The sequence below is a fragment of the Leptonychotes weddellii genome, chromosome 6 (assembly GCF_054177405.1).
Source record: "Leptonychotes weddellii isolate Sample4059 chromosome 6, ASM5417740v2, whole genome shotgun sequence".
NCBI classification, from domain to species: domain Eukaryota; kingdom Metazoa; phylum Chordata; class Mammalia; order Carnivora; family Phocidae; genus Leptonychotes; species Leptonychotes weddellii.
The window spans coordinates 33,597,453-33,613,297 of NC_138374.1; the positions used below are offsets into that span (position 1 = coordinate 33,597,453).

A 15,845-nucleotide genomic window follows, 5' to 3' on the forward strand; every position below is an offset into this window, starting at 1 on the left:
AGCCCCCAAGAAGCGGGAATCAGACAGGCAGTTCGGAGAACCTGCTTCTGACGGAGTGGTTTACAGGAACGTTAGCCTTACGTGGGGCACCTCTGGGCAAACCCGGGAGGCTGCGTCTGGCGGTCATTGAGACCACCGCCGCCTTTAAGGCAACATCTGAGGAATGGGGACGAACCTCAGCACAATCAACAGCACTAACGTCTACGGGGGGGCGTGGTGCATACCCCGCGCCGCACTTTCCTTCCTTGTGTCCTCTCGGCAAACACCTGAAGTGGACTATTATTCTCGTTTCACAGGTGAAGAAACTGAGGCTCAGGGACTTAACTCGCCCAAGGTCACAAGCTTTTCAGGAGAGTTGGATCCAGGTGCATCTAATTCCCAGAGACAACGCTTTTAACTAACACTTCGGGGCCTCAGTTTCCTGTGCTGTGACCTGGGAAGCGCTAGCTGGCAGAAGACACGTCCCTGGCAGATACGCCTCAGGGAGTCCTTGAATTCCTTCTCCAGACCTTGCTCGTGGACCCTGCAGGGAAAAGTTCTTTTGGAGAACACCGGGCCGCCTCCGCTCGCCTGGCTCAGGGGCGCGCACGGCTGAGAAGGGTCACGGCGGAGCCCCCGGAGGGGAGGGCGGTCGCGGATCGAGCTGGCTCGGCACACGGCCGGCCGACCCATTACATAACCGCGAGGTGTCCCTCCGCCCCCCGCGCCCCTCACCCCGCGCCAAGCCTCGGCACGCAGAGCGGATCCCAGTGACAAACCCCTTTCGGCCACCGCGCAGAGCCCACGGCGGAGCCGGCGGGGCGGGGGCTGAACCTGCCGGCGCGTTTCGGCGGCCGGGCGCTGGGCTCCTCCCGGCGACGCTCTCCTCCTCCCGCGCTGCCCGCGGGGCCCCCCGGCCCCAGCCCCGCCGGCGCCTCCGCCCCGTGCGCTCCCCGCCCCCTCGGAAGCGCGGACCGCGGCGGCTGGGGCCCGGGAAGGGGCCACGGCGCAGGGAGGCGGCCCGGTGGGTGCGCCCCGGGGGGACATGTCCGCGCGCCAGCGCCCGGGATACGGCGGTCCACGCGAGGTGAGGACGCGGCAGCGCCGGGCCGGGGCCGGGAGAAAGGCGGGCTGCGCGCCCGGGGCGGGCTGCGGGGCGCGGGCACCGGCCCGGCGGGGCTGCCCCGGGCGCAGCCTCCCGCGGGCGGCTGTCCCTCTCCCCGTTCCCCGGCGGCGTGGGGGCTCAGGGGACCCGGGGCAGGCGGGGCGGCGGGGCTCTCGGGCTGGGCGTGGTGGAGCTGGCGGAGGGCGCTCGGTGGCTCCCGCGGCCCCCAGAGCCGCCACCCCAACCCGGGTCCCTCGGGGCGCCTGTGGGGGTTCGGTTAGGGGACAGACATGTGCCCCCTCGTCCTGTCGGTGTCGGGCCCGCGCTCCAGCGGTTTCTGGGCAGGTGGCTGAAGAGGAAGCGGCTTTGATCTCCATCTCCTGTGCTTTCCAAAGGCAGATTTCCCGGTGTTACAGAGACCGCTTTTCTGCTGGATTGGGCTTTCCGTGACTTTTTTTTTTTTTCTTTCTTAATCTTCTTCTGCCTCAGGTAATAATATTTATTTCTCGCGTGTGGTGTGCTAACAACACACCAGCCTTCAAAGCCTCAACTGACTGAATTTAATTTCTCAGCTGCTTCTTGTGCTCAAGGAAGGCCGTGATCCCTGCCGTGCAAACTCAGGGAGAAGTGTTGGCAAGCAAAATTTTAAAGCACGATTCCAGTAAGTCCTGGGGCTATTTGGTTAGCCTTCCGTTTTTACAATTCGGCTGTCTGACCATCTTACAACTTTTTTTTTTTTAATGTTGAGTCGTATGGAACCTACCAGAATACTGGTTAAACCATTCCGTTCTGATGGGTCTCTAATTCGTTCATCCTATTCGTTTCTTTGCTGAGAGCTGGACACTCTGAAGGCGCAGCCGGCTTAACCCAGGGAGACAGACAAGGCCTGACAAATTTAGAAACACACCGTCTCCACAGGTATCTGAGATCACTAGCTTTTAAAATCATCAACGGACCCTGCAGTTTGTCCCCCACCAGTGTCATGCCATACTGGGGTAATGGTGCCTGCCCCTCCTGAGGTGCCCAACGTCTCTGTGTTAAAGAAATTAATGATGAAAATAAGGAGTAGTAATTAAGTGACTGGATTTGGTCACATAATCACAGGATCTTGGAAATTGAAAAGGGTTTTAGAGATCATCTATTCAAACCCTTCACCTGGCCGGCCAGGAAGCTCAAATTCCTGATAGCAAGGATTGGCTAAACTCCTACTGTTTATTGGTGATGGAACCAACACCACCATCCAGGCCTCCTCTTTCCCACTTAGTGACGCTTTCCAAGCATATTGCTGCTAGGCATTTTGAACAAAAACGATGGAACTAGAATCACCTATGTCATTTTCCTGTTCTTATTTTTTATTTATTTTAACTGGTGGAGTTTTGAAATAAATGAGTGGTTGATTTAGCCAAACCACCTCTGTAGTACAATTAAAAAGATATGAACCCTTAATTTTAAATAAGTTACATTCTTCTTGAACAGTGATGAATATGCAGATATATCCTAGGTGAACATCCAGAGAAGAAAAGTAATCAAAACGGGTGAACTAAATTTACCCCCATCTCTCCCTGGAATCTCAGCTCCCTATGGTGATGATTGGTTAGAGTAAAAGGTACAATGTATGACTTTGGAGCCAACTTGAGAAAAGGAGTTTATATGAGGATCATTTGCATATTGTGACGAACACCATGACCTTAAAAAAGAGCTAAGAAAGGGACTTTAAGCTGACTTCTTTAGCATTTTACGCATTGCCCATTTTTTATGTTTTTCAATTTAGTTCAATTTAACAGCGATCTTTATTTACCTACTATATTATATAGTCCCCACCCTGTGCCTGGTGCTGCTATTCTGGGCATTTGGGATCTATCGGTGAACACAGCAAAGAGATTTGTTCCTGTGGAGCTCAAGTTACATTCATTCATTAGAATGTTCCTGGATTTTGTTTGGCAGATAGAAGAGAATTTCGGTTTTGCCTAAAGTAGGGAAATGAGCGTAAATATTCCAAATGATCTTCCTTCCAATCCCCTGATCCTGCTGATTTTATAATCATTGAAAACAAAGAAGGGAATTTAGATGAATTACTTTGACTTCTATGAACTGATACCCTCCTGTACACGAAGAGCAGGTCCCACATTTGGTTATTTTATATGTTGTTAATTCGGAGTCCCTTAAATTACATTTCCTTTAGTGCAGGCACATGGCTGTGGTGACGTTGAACTTAATGAAGCACGGGGGGATTCGTTTTCTCAGTAGTGTTAGCGCACTCGTGGTGGTGTGGTATACTGTGACTGTACCAGTGTGTGACATGTAGCTGCTTATTTATTTATGCAGATGGTGTTCTGCTCTCATTTTTTTCTCACTTTACATGTCGTCCCCCACTCCCCTCCATATTCCTAGGCCTCACAGTGTTGTGACTTCTTGGTAAATCCGTTACCACGGAAGGTTTTATTCAGACATTCCAGTTCTAAGTATTTTCTAATTCCCTCAACTGCTTTTTCTTCAAAACGGCATGGTTTGCAAGCTTAGGCATGTTTATTGTTTTTAACAAAGGCTTATCAAAATGAACTTGGCAGTTTTTCAGGCACATACAGCCAAAAAAAGTATTCAGTGCAGCTTTTGGTGGTGTTCATGCATTCTTTACCTACCCTATTGCTTTGCTTTTAAAAATCGCTAATTTGGAAGCTATTTGCTTTTGAGAACCTTTGTAGGATATCTCAAAACTCACCCATTAAAGTGGTATAGCATAATAATTTAATTGAGGAAAAGCCAAATCCACATTTGATATTGGGAGATGTTGAGTACAAAGATTTTCTGTCTGTTTTTAATTTATTCTACATCAAAGGACATCAGGAAGTGTCACGATCTAACAATGTCCTGTTTGAAAGTGGTCTCTGTGAAGCACTTGGAGGAGAGTCACGATTTCTGACGGCTGCTAGGCACCCAGATTCGTTGATTTTCTTCAGTTGCCCCCCACTTCACCCCATCAGAGGCTCATCTCTCCTTTCCTTCTTTGACTCCACATTGATGAATGGAGTGAGTTGTTGTAGCCAGGTAGGAAGTTACACGTCTAAATAAATTAATTATTTAATGTGCTCCTTCTTTACTTAATAAATAAATAATAAATAGTGAACTTCTCCTTATTAAATATTGGTATAAAGATTGTGTTTTGAGCACCTCTTTTTCTGTGCTGATGGAAGCAGGGGATGCAAAGACCTAGAACCTGCCTCTGAAATAGCTTTCAGCCTGGTATGGAAAAAAAAGACGTTATATGACTGGCTATCATAAGGGTTATGAGCTCCATGAGGTCGATAAGTACTCTGGAAATTAAAGGGGAGGAGAGAACGCATGCAGGCACTATGAGTAATCAAGATTTAGGGAAGACTTTATAGAAGAGGACATGGTTGAGCTTCTCCTTTACAGACAGGTAGGATGGTAAAGCTTTATAGAAGCAGAAGGGTATATCTATCTTTATAGTAACATATCTCTGCTTTTTTTTTTTTTTGAAGACCTATAGAAAACTTCCTTTTGGGGGCCAGGTATGGCCCCCATTGTGTAATGAATACCATTTCTACACTCTCTGCATGCTTCCCCCTCCATCTTGGATAATGGAGTACTGACCCACATTAAAACAACTCAGGGTTGGGGCGCCCGGGTGGCTCAGTTGGTTAAGTGGTCAACCCTTGGTTTTGGCTCGTCATGATCTTGGGGTGGTGGGGTTGAGCCCCACCTTGAGCCCCACCCTGTGTCGGGCTCCATGCTCAGCGGGGAGTCTGCTTCAAGATTCTCTCTCCCTCTTCCCCGACTCTCTCTCTAAAATAAATGAATAAATCTTAAAAAAAAAAAAAAAAAAACCCAACTCAGGGTTAGCCATTACTCTCCTTCCCTCTGGCACCCCTCCTGGTTGTTGCTCAGAGCACAGAGGCCACTGTGGGAAATAGCTATCATCACAATAAATTGGTATATTTTGCTTTTATCAACTCAGGTGCATGCTTATATTAGTATTTGCTCATAGTCCTATTTATTCCACTAGTACTTGCTATTGTAATTTTGCACTTTAATGGAATATTACATAAAGTGATATAATGTAAATGCCAAAGAATGCTTTTTCTATAAAAACTAAATTGTCATATAGGCACATAAAAGTAAGTCATTTCTAAAAACAATGTCAACACATGCTACAACATAGATGAACCATGAAAACATTATGCTGAGTGAGAGAAGCCAGGTGCGAAAGACCACATATTGTGTGATAAGTCCACAATAGGCAAATCCACGGAGACAAAAAGTAGATCCGTGGTTGGCCTGGTATGGGGGTGGGGAAAGTTGAGAGTGACTAACAATGGGTACATGGTTTCTTTTTGGGATGATGGCTTTGTTCTAGAATTAGGTGGTGGTGATGACTTTATAACATGTGAGTACACTAAAAATCACTGAATTGTAGCCTTTAAAATGATTAAAATAGTAAATTTTATTTCAAACCCCCCCCCCAAAGACAGTGAAGCTAAAAAGAGAAAGAGCAACATCAACAAACAGACTACTACTACTTAGATGTGGAATGGACAGCTATAAAAGATTGGAAAACTCTAATAAAACAAATCTAGAAAGATTTTGCACTCAGGCTTTTCCACAAGAAACTCTAAGATACAAGTGCTTTTACTGTCTTTGAGAAAATGTGGTAAGGTGATAGACAAGTGAAAAACACTGATCTAGTGGATTTCTTAGAAGTGATCTTCATTTTTGTTGTTGTTTTTAAGATTTTATTTATTTGACAGAGAAAGTGTGCACAAGCAGGGGGAGCGGAAGGCAGAGGGAGAAGTAGGCTCCCCGCTGAGCAAGGACCTTGGGATCATGACCTGAGCCAAAGGCAGATGCTTAACCAAATGAGCCACCCAGGTGTCCCAGAACTGATCTTATTTTTAATGACATTTGTTCTTATTTTACTTTTAATAGTAGTGGGAATTCTCACCCACTGTTACCAGTTAGCTGTCCCCAAATGTGTTTTCACTGTTAATTTTGGTATTAAAAGTAGCACTCTCATGGGTCTAGACCAGTCTGAACTGTGTTTTGCAGATTTCTGTGGGTTTCAAGGAGTCTCAGGGGATGTTAGGGGCATGGGGACAGTGTGGGGAAAGATGTCCTATATCCAGCTTGGGTTCCTTTTGGTGATCTCTTCTGCAACCTGAGCAGGTGTGCTATTCCTGATTTCACATTTTGGGTTTCCAAGTAAGATTTTATCTGAACAAGGGATTTCTTGGTGAAAACAAGTTTGTAAATGATTAGGCCACATGTTTATAAGTTTCTGCTTCCATTTCTCTGCCAAATTTGGTTTATGTCATTCTGGTAGCTCCTAATTGTTTCAAAATACTACTGTACACCTGTGTTGAAAAAGCATGGGACGACATTGGTCTTATTAACTTTCTATCCTCTATGCCTGTGCAGAGAGATAGTCAAATGAGTAGTTAGATATTCTGGGCAAGAAGCATAGATTGGGAGTTATTTGCATAGAGACTCAGTTTAAATCCTGTGTGTATGGAAGTAATCACCCAAGGGGAGTGTTGATAGACGTGGGAGGTGGGTCAAAGATAAGATCCTGAGGAATGGCTGTGCTGGGTCAGGTACCCTCTGTACTCACACTTTGGTCAATGAAGTTCCCTCTGTAGTTTGCTATTTCCCTGCATATGCTCGGGCATAACTGTCAAAGAAATTGGAGCATGAGTGTATATGTGGGTGGGTGGGGTCAGAGCATGGGCTGTGGGAACCAGCCAAGGAAGTTTTCTCTTTCTTTGAATTACCCTACATCCTAGAGGGCTCCTTCTATATGTGTACTGATGTATAGAATGAGAAGATAAACTTGAGTGTTTGCCTCATGAATTTGGTAGTGAGAGAGCCATTGCGGTATTTTTGACCTGCAGTGATTTGTTAAGAAGCATTACAGTTTCTTGATTTTTAAAATCCAGGGGCACCTGGGTGGCTCAGATGGTTAGGCGTCTGCCTTCGGCTCAGGTCATGATCCCGGGGTCCTGGGATCGAGTCCCACATCAGGCTCCCTGCTCCTTGGGAGCCTGCTTCTCCCTCTGCCTCTCTCTCTCTCTCTGTCTCTCATGAATAAATAGATAAAATCTTTAAAAAAAATAACATAAAAAATAAAATCCAGACATCCCCGGACCCCATGTCTTCATTCTCCCTTGTGGGACTTGAATGGTGACTAGTAGGTTCTGGGTATGGTCCCAGTGAGACCCCAGGTAAGTCCCCATGCCACAGGGGTCTGAAGCTTTATTTTGTTTCATTGACACAGTCCCCGCCTTCAGTGCTGGCCAGCTGTTTGGCAAATCTGTTACAAGTCTCAGCAGGCAACAGTGTAGTAACATAATTTATAAACTCATAAACCCTCTTAGAAAAAGTCAAAGTACCATGGTAAAGAATAAATAAATGCTCATAAGTAAGACGCTGGCAAAAATATTTTACTGAATAGTTAGGGGGTTCTAATGATAAGGGGATTGGTCATTGTATCAAAAACTTAAGCAACACACATTTTTTTCCTCTCATTTTTACTTCTTTCAGTTGACTTCTTCCACATTCAGAAAAGAAAAATTATAGACAACTGTATATTCTAATTTTATTAGGGATGAAGGTATAATTAAAATTTTTTGTAAAGATTTTTTATTTATTCATTTGAGACACAGAGATAGAGAGAGAGAGCATGAGCAGGGGGAGAGCAGAGGGAGAGGGAGAAGCAGGCTCCCCGCTGAGGCAGGAGCCCGATGTGGTGCTCGATCCCAGGACTCTGGGATCATGACCTGAGCCGAAGGCAGACACTTAACCATCTGAGCCACCCAGGTGTCCCTGTAATTAAAATTTCAAATGACATCGGGGGGTACCTGGGTGGCTCAGTCAGTTAAACATCTTCACTCACATCTCAGGGTGGTGAGTTCAAACCCTGTGTTGGGCTCCATGCCCAGTGTAGAGCCTACTTAATAAATAAATCAATAAATAAAATCTTCAAAAATCAAAAGAAATTTCAGATGACATTGAATAGCTGATGCATCCAAATTGGCATCTCAGAATCGTTCTGGCACATTCTGCTTTCTTTATAAATTCTTGCATGATCATATACCTATTTGGCTGCAAATACAGGCTACATCAAGTTAAAGTTTCAGTTGTTTTTTTAAAGTTTTAATAGTTTTAAGGTGGGAAGAGACTTGAATTAGATGGAATAGAATTAATTATTTTTAAAGCCCCTAATAAAAACATATTGAGATTAAGCAATGTTAAAATAACTCAGTGAGTTTGTCTCTTCATCAGGCAAATGTTTGCTGAGTACCCAGCATGTGCTAGACACTGTGTCAGGTGCTGGAGGCGCACAGAGAATAGATAGGGTCTTTTTTTTTTTTTGTGGGTTTTTGAGAATAGATAGGGTCTTACCCGAAGGCTTACAATCTCCTAGGGGAGGCAGATGTGTGGACAAGTAATCAGGGCATGATGATGAGTCCCTTAAGTGACCACCTGCTTTGGTTCAGGGCCAGAGGGACTAAATGCTGCCTTTGTTGCTCAGGCCATTAAGGAAGTGTAGAAACTTATGAGGTGAACACGCTGAGGAAGCGAATTCTAAGCAGCAGGCACAATGCATACAAAGTGTCCGAGGTGGGTAAGTAGCACTAGACTGGGAGACCTGTGTGGTTCTCCAGGGCAGTCAGGGCTGGCCGACCTGCAGGGTGTGTATGTGGCTGGATGCCAGGTAGGACCAGAAGAACCGGCAGGAGCAAGATCATTTAGGGTCTTCGTGTACTGCACTAAAGAGTTTCAGTTTTGCTTTAGCTGCTGAGAGTACTCCTTGAAGGCTTTTAAACAGAGGAGTGGGGGGTGGGATGGGGGCTTTGGTGATAAAATTAGCTTGTGTTTCAAACCTACATCTCTTAATGAGGCTTGAAGAAAGGTCCAAGAGGGTGACAAACTAGGGGTCTGTTGAAATGGTACAGGTGGGAAGTAAGGTTCACGCCTCATGGTAAGACTTCTGCTTTATTCATATTTATATTCTTGGTGCTTGGTGCCCTATAGGGTACGTGGTGGAGATGTCTGGTAGGCAATTAGATATTCTGGGCAAGCAATCCAAAATGTGGGCATTATCAGCTAATAGGCTCAGTTGAACATGACAGGATTGGATGAACAAGACATAATTGGATGTAATTACCCAAGGAGCATGTAAAGAATGAAGTGTGAAATGGGTCAAAAAATTGTGGAGAATAACTAGGGTGTGTTCATATTATACCCAGGGCACATCTTAGTCATTGTACCCTTCTTTTTCCACTCTAGTTACATGCTGATCTTTTTCTAGAACAACTGTGAGGGCAGGGACTATGTCTTATTTATGGTGTCACTGCGATTGTTCACAGCTTAAGTCCTGTGTTTGGAAATAATCACCCAAGGAGAGTGTTTATAAAGAGATGTGAGGGTCAGAGATAAAATCCTTGCACAATTCCAGAAAGCGCCACTCATACGTCTGAGTAGTTGGATCTCACTGTGAATGGTGCCTCTCGGAGCTGTGCTCCAGCTGTCCCTGCTCAACTGGTCGCAGCAGCTATCATGGTACCTGAGATATGGTGAGTGTTCAGCATGTTTGTTGAATGAATGAGTAAATGACACAACATCTAATGAGTGGCCAGAGAAAGAAAGATCTAGCAAAAGAAAGTAAGAAGTATAGGTCTCTAGGGAAAAAGGATAAACCGGGGGGACTCCGGTCATGGAAATGCAAGGAAGAAAGAGTTTCAATAATGAGAGAGAGTGCCAAATGCTACAGAGAGGTCAATTAATTAGGGATGGCAGAGTCACCACTGGCAATTAGGAGTCATTGGTGTCTAAAATAGCTTGAGCGGTGTGTAGGGGAGGCAGGGGGCAAATTCCATTCCACTCAGGTGGGAATGAGAAAAGGGATGAGGAGACAGTCAGTGTAGACAGGTCCTTAAGAGGCTGGGTTTGTAAAGGGAAGAAAGTAATCGGGGATAGCTGAGAGGGCGGCAGGGGTGAAGGGGGTTTTCTTCCCTTGTCTTCAGTTCTCTTCCTTTCTTTCCTCTCTCACATTCCTCCTTCCTGCTTTCAAGGTGACAGATACTTGAGGAAATTTATAGGCTAAAGGTCTAGGTTCAAAATATAGAATCTAGGAGAGGGGAGGCTAACCTGAGAAATTAAATATGAAAAGAAGTGTCTTTCTCTGCCAAAGGAACAAAAGGGATGAAAGATGCATGTGGATAGGAATGGACCAGAGGAATGAGCTGAAGGGAAAAAATGGAATAAAAACAGCTCAATTTTCTCTATAAAATAGAACTGGCATTTCGGGGGCACTTTTTATGTTCTAAGCATCATTAAAACTACTTTCATATGTTAACTCTCTGAGTTCTAGCAACAGTCATGTGAGGATGGAGTTATTATCCTAATGTTATAAACAAGGCCACGGCAGCCCAAACGGACAAAGCATCTTGCTGAGGTTGAACACCTGCTCAGGGGCAGGACCAGGATGCCTTTAAAGCTGTTCACCAGCTGGTGCGGGGTACATAGAGGACTTAAGATTTTGAAGAAGCAATATGCAAATGGAACAGTACAAATATTATTGCTGAGTCACTCCAAGCACTTAGTTTGTGCTGGAAATCATAATTGTGCCATTAATTTGCAAGGTTGAGAGATCTGCTGTAGCAAAACTTGCCTTACCAGTTACAGGAACGGAAATGTTTGGATGGTCTGGATTGATTCAAAATTGGGGATTGGTGGCTTGGAAGGAGTGGGGGTGTCAGAAAGAGAGCAAGTGATATGATGGAGAAGGAGCTGTAGCCTCTAAAAAGGAGGCAAGCTGAGGGAATGGGAGAAAATGGAGAGGCCAGGGGCCTGGGAGCTCAGGGAGGTTGGAAACCAGGGGCAGGAGGAGTTAGGGAATTGTGGAGGATAGAAGGTTGGGGTTTGGGAGGGATACTGACATCTCACAACAACCCTAGATTTCAGAAGTGAGGATTGACATGGGTGAGGATTGGCACGGGTGATGATTGGTTGATGGCTTTGGGCGCACGTGGCTGAAATTGAATGGAGGTGAATCTTATGGGATGTGATGAGGTCAAGGTTGAGGCTGAGATTGGCAGAGATGTTGGCACAAGTTGACTAGACCCTGTCTCTTGTTGGAAGATGGTGCCCGGTAGCCCTAAGGACTGGTCTGGACTTTAGAAAGCTACAACCCAAGTCTGGTATGGGTCTATCTAGGGAAAGATACAAAAGGTTAGCTGATCTCAGTAGAACATTGTCAGAAAAATGATTGGATAGCTTCTATTTTGCACTGTAGTTTTTGAAGAAATAACTTACAAATATCAGTTGGCAAAACAACAGTTTTCACAAGCAACTTCAGATGCTTTAACCAAATCGTCTTTATCGGCCTGGAAAGAAAGGATTTTGTGCTCTGATGAAACCTCCTCTCCCTCTTCCCTCTCCCTCCTCTTTCTCTTCTCTGGGAGTGTCCAGCACTCTGTGGGCGGAGAAGCAACTGAGGATCATCAGGCTTCCAGCTGTTGAGCTTTGTTGTGATTTGTGGGGGTGGGGGTCATGGGAGAGGGGCCAGAAACTTGAGTGGGGCTCAGTGTGGTGTCTTTGCTTCTATAGTTAGCCATGTGATGGGAACCAGCAATACGCGCTCCCTTTGTACAGCTGTGCATACCACGGTCGGCTTTGCTCTTCTGCCCACTCAGGGTTTTAGGAAATCAAAATGAGATCTGAGGTGAGCTTAGAAGCTGCACATGTGAAGATATGGAGCTTCGGCCCAGGGACAGAATGTGTGTCCCAGGCCTACGCAAGTGGCCCATGCAGATAATGAATCAGGTAGGCTGTTCTGGGGTGTAAGGAACAGAAACTCCAACCTGGACTGGCTTCACTGGTGAGGAAAAGGATTTCTTCATTTAGCAGAATGTCCCAGGCTCTGGCTTTACTTCTCTGTGATTCTCTTGGCTCTGTCCCTACCATGTGTTCTTTTCATTCTCAACCTGATTGCCCTCCTGGTCCCCAGATGGCTACGGTTGTTCGAAGGGTCCCACGGAGATAGGAAACATCTAGTGGAGGGAGAGAAGCGGCGTCTTCGTGTCTTCTCAGTAGTGAGCCAATCTTTCCCAGAAGCTTCTGGAAGACTTCCTTGTCCTTGACAAAGATGGGGTCACTGCCCTTTCCTTAAATCAGTCCATGACTGGCAGGCCCAACAGGCTTGCTGTAATTCTTGATTAACCAATTGGGGTGGACTGGATGTTGGGAATCACGTCCATGATAGAGAGAAGGCTCGAGGCCATTGTTATAAAATTCCAGGCTTTTCAAGGGGAAGGAGCCTCGGATGGCGGCGGTCAAGCCCCACTCCTGCATGTGCTAGCACTATGAACTCGGACACATTACCAACTTCGGTGAGCGTCGGTTTTCTCTGAGAGGATCATCGTGAGAGTTGAAAACACTATATAAACTTTAAGGAGCTAATTTTTCATTTAATAATGGTGATGATGATGATACGAATAACAGTTCCATTTACTGAGCACTTACGTGTTCCACACACTTGTTATAGGCTTTAATGCATTTTCTGTATTACTCACTAAACACATATTAAGCAACCATCATACTCGAGGCATTCTACTAAATGCTTTATTTCTGATCTCTACTAAGCTGCGATCTGGAACAGTAAGGCTAGAGACAGAGAAAGAGGTGGTGCTCAGGTTCACCTATGGGTTTTGGGGGTTTGGGCCATGTGACTGGGTAGAGGCAGTTGGCTGTGGGGCCTCTGCCAATGGCTCGTTGTCTGCCTCCGATGGTCTTTCGCTAACTAACTATTGCAGGGCTCACTGCACTAGGGATTTGCAACCCACACGTGTACACGTACTTTTAGAATACTTGATGCTTTTCTTTTCCCTGTTCCTTTATTTCCCAAATACAAGATTTTTGCATATTTATGCTTTTGAAATAGTAGAGGGATTTACAAATGTTTATTGGATGCTTGTCTGTATTGTCTCCCCTGAGCCCCATGAAGAAGTCAGGCCTGAATTTGCATCTGTATTGAGGCTTAGTGGTCATGAGGTCCATCAGGTAAAGAAGGTGGGTGGTAGGGGGTGGGGGTGTCTTTTTTTTTTTTTTTTTTGATGTTGCAAATTGCCCTGCTTTGCACATCCTTGTGAAGTGAACTTCTCCCATATTTTGGTTTCTATCCGTAAGATAGTTTCCCTGAAGGAAATCTAGGTCAAAGTGTTTGAAACTTTTTATATGGATTGCCTGATTGGCTCCTGGAAGGTTTTTGGATGGTGAAAAGGACACACTTGTAGTGTTATTTGGGGATTAGGCGTTTTCTCATTCTATGGTGTTTTATCTGCCTGGGATCATAAAATATTTCCAGAAAACCTGAACTGTTCTAATACCATCTAACTTACATTTTCCCAGGTCCCCCTTGCAATTATAATAAAAACAGTGTTTCTGTGGCTCAGCCTATATCATTTCTTCCCCTTAGTTCATAAAGTCCTGGGGAGATACTAAACTTGTGCATCTTGATTCATCCTTTCCTTAGTGTGAGTTACTGCTCTTGAGGCTTCTTGGTCTGCATGCAAATAAACTCCTCAAAGGTCTATCTTTGATACACATCTGCTTTTTATTCATAGTTCTGGCCCTCATGCTGGGACTTCTGCTCTACTCTTAGACAGTATGCAAGGGGCCCCTGGGTGGCTTGGTTGGTTAAGCAACTGCCTTCAGCTCAGATCATGATCCCAAGGTCCTGGGATCAAGCCTGGCATTGGGCTCCCTGCTCCCAGGGGAGCCTGCTTCTCCCTCTCCCTCTGCCTGCCACTCCCCCACTTGTGCTCTCATGCTCTCTCTCTGTCAAATAAATAAATAAAATCTTAAAAAAAAAGAGACAATACGCGAGTAAGTTGATGGGGACAATGAAGGGAGGTATGCTGGGTTTTTTGCTGATGCAGTACGAATATGGAGTATCTGTTTTGGCGTTGTGGTGGAAATACAAAGACTTGCATTCATATGACTTGACTTCCCATGTAATTCTCTCAACAATTCCTAAAAAATACTTCTCCCCAGTTCTTCCGACCCCACCAGATATATTGATGAATGAAGCTATGTGAGCAATAGAAAGAGGAAGGAACTGTCACTATTCTTAAATGGATTTTTTTAAAAATGGTAGTTGCAACCATAGCATATACAATACAAATTATATTTTGTCCTTTGTACATTTCCTCAGCAAATTTTAAACACAAGTGTGTCAAGTGGGATAATAGGAAAAAGCAAGAGTGGGACCCTGGAGGGGTCCAGTGTGACCAGGACTGGGGGTGGGGGGACACAGTGTTGTGGCAACAGCTAAATTGTTTGGGGGAGGGCCCAGTACCACCCCGTGCAGCAGGTAGGAACTGGAGACCCCGGAGGCCACTCCTACTGCGTTACACAGCAAGTCCGTGGGAAAGCCTGTATTTCTACCCAGGTCTTTCTACATTCGAATGGCACCTTCTTTATTTGCTTCTTTTTCCAGATTTGAATGTTTCAAAATTACCTCTAAAATAATCAGACTTTATAGAAGGGAACAAAAGGGCCTACTGTTTCCCCCACTTTCTCTCACATCTGAGGTTTACATTATTTTTTTAATGAGTCTTTTTTTTTTAAGATTTTATTTGCTTATTTGACAGACAGAGAGGGAACACAAGCAGGCAGAGGGAGAGGGAGATGCAGGCTCCCCACCGAGCAGGGAGCCCGATGCGGGGCTCGATCCCAGGACCCTGAGACCATGACCTGAGTCAAAGGCAGACGCTCCACCAACTGAGCCACCCAGGCGCCCTTACATTATTTTTTAACATTTTATTTTAATTCCAGTATAGTTAACATACAGTGTCATATTAGTTTCAGGTGTACAGTATGGTGATTCAACGCTTCTGTACCTGGTGCTCATCCTCCTGAAGCCCCATCACCTATGCCCCCATCCCGCCACCCCCTGCCCTCTGGTGACCATCAGTGTGTTCTCTAGAGTTAACAGTCTGTTTCTTAGCTTGCCTCTCCCCTTTTTCCCCCTTGTTCTCCTTTGTTTTGTTTCTTAAATTCTATATGTGAGTGAATCAGGTTTACATTTTATATCATCTCTCCCTTCTACCAATAGGATTTTTGTTTTGAATTTCTAAAAAATGGCTCTTAAACATTTGAAGTTTTCTTGAATTAGGCCTTGGCAAAAACCGTTTGCCTATCATGGATTCAGAGGTTTCCTGACCCTTATTGGAAATGTCAGATTGGCCACAAAACTCTTGTAACTTGGACAGAATGTTAACCCAAAAGAAGGGCTACAGTTCAAATGGGAAACTACAGTGCCACTTAGTTCCTGTGGGTTGCTGAACAACATGAGGGGACTTGAAACAATCACTCCCCATCTTCCTGTCCAGGTGGAGTTCAGTTTGGAGAACCTCCCAATGGTGAAGGCTAGGCACTGAGCTAAAATTTCCCTTTCCAGCTTGAATCAACCAATTTGCCCTGATAACAAGTTTAAAGGAGTTTATAATCGAGTAGGAAACAAGGTAGGCATTCACCTTGCCAGGTTAAAGCAGGGTGCTAAGCAAATAACTTGTGGAAACAAGATCACAGAGAGAATACATATATGCCTACAAGAAATCTTAATCAGTTATTTACAGTCTCCATTTACAAGTAAATGATCAGTCATGGCACTTATACCAGGGGTTTGCAAAATCCCCCGTCTTGGGGAGCTCAAGCGTGAAGTAGCCGAGTTGTGATCTAA

At 45.1% G+C, this 15,845-nt stretch overlaps 1 protein-coding gene across 2 annotated transcripts in view; it reads left to right on the forward strand.

The window, feature by feature from the left end:
• The first annotated feature begins 957 nt into the window (after positions 1-957).
• The window catches only part of SLC16A12 (solute carrier family 16 member 12), a 74,247-nt gene continuing 59,359 nt past the window's right edge, over positions 958-15,845 (forward strand). The window contains exon 1 of one of the 2 annotated variants that reach the window (XM_081823893.1): positions 958-1,066. The gene's annotated coding sequence lies outside the window, so the exon portion shown is untranslated. Of the gene's footprint in view, positions 1,067-1,371; positions 1,746-15,845 lie in introns of those variants that run through there. The other variant, XM_081823891.1, reaches the window with a different exon arrangement.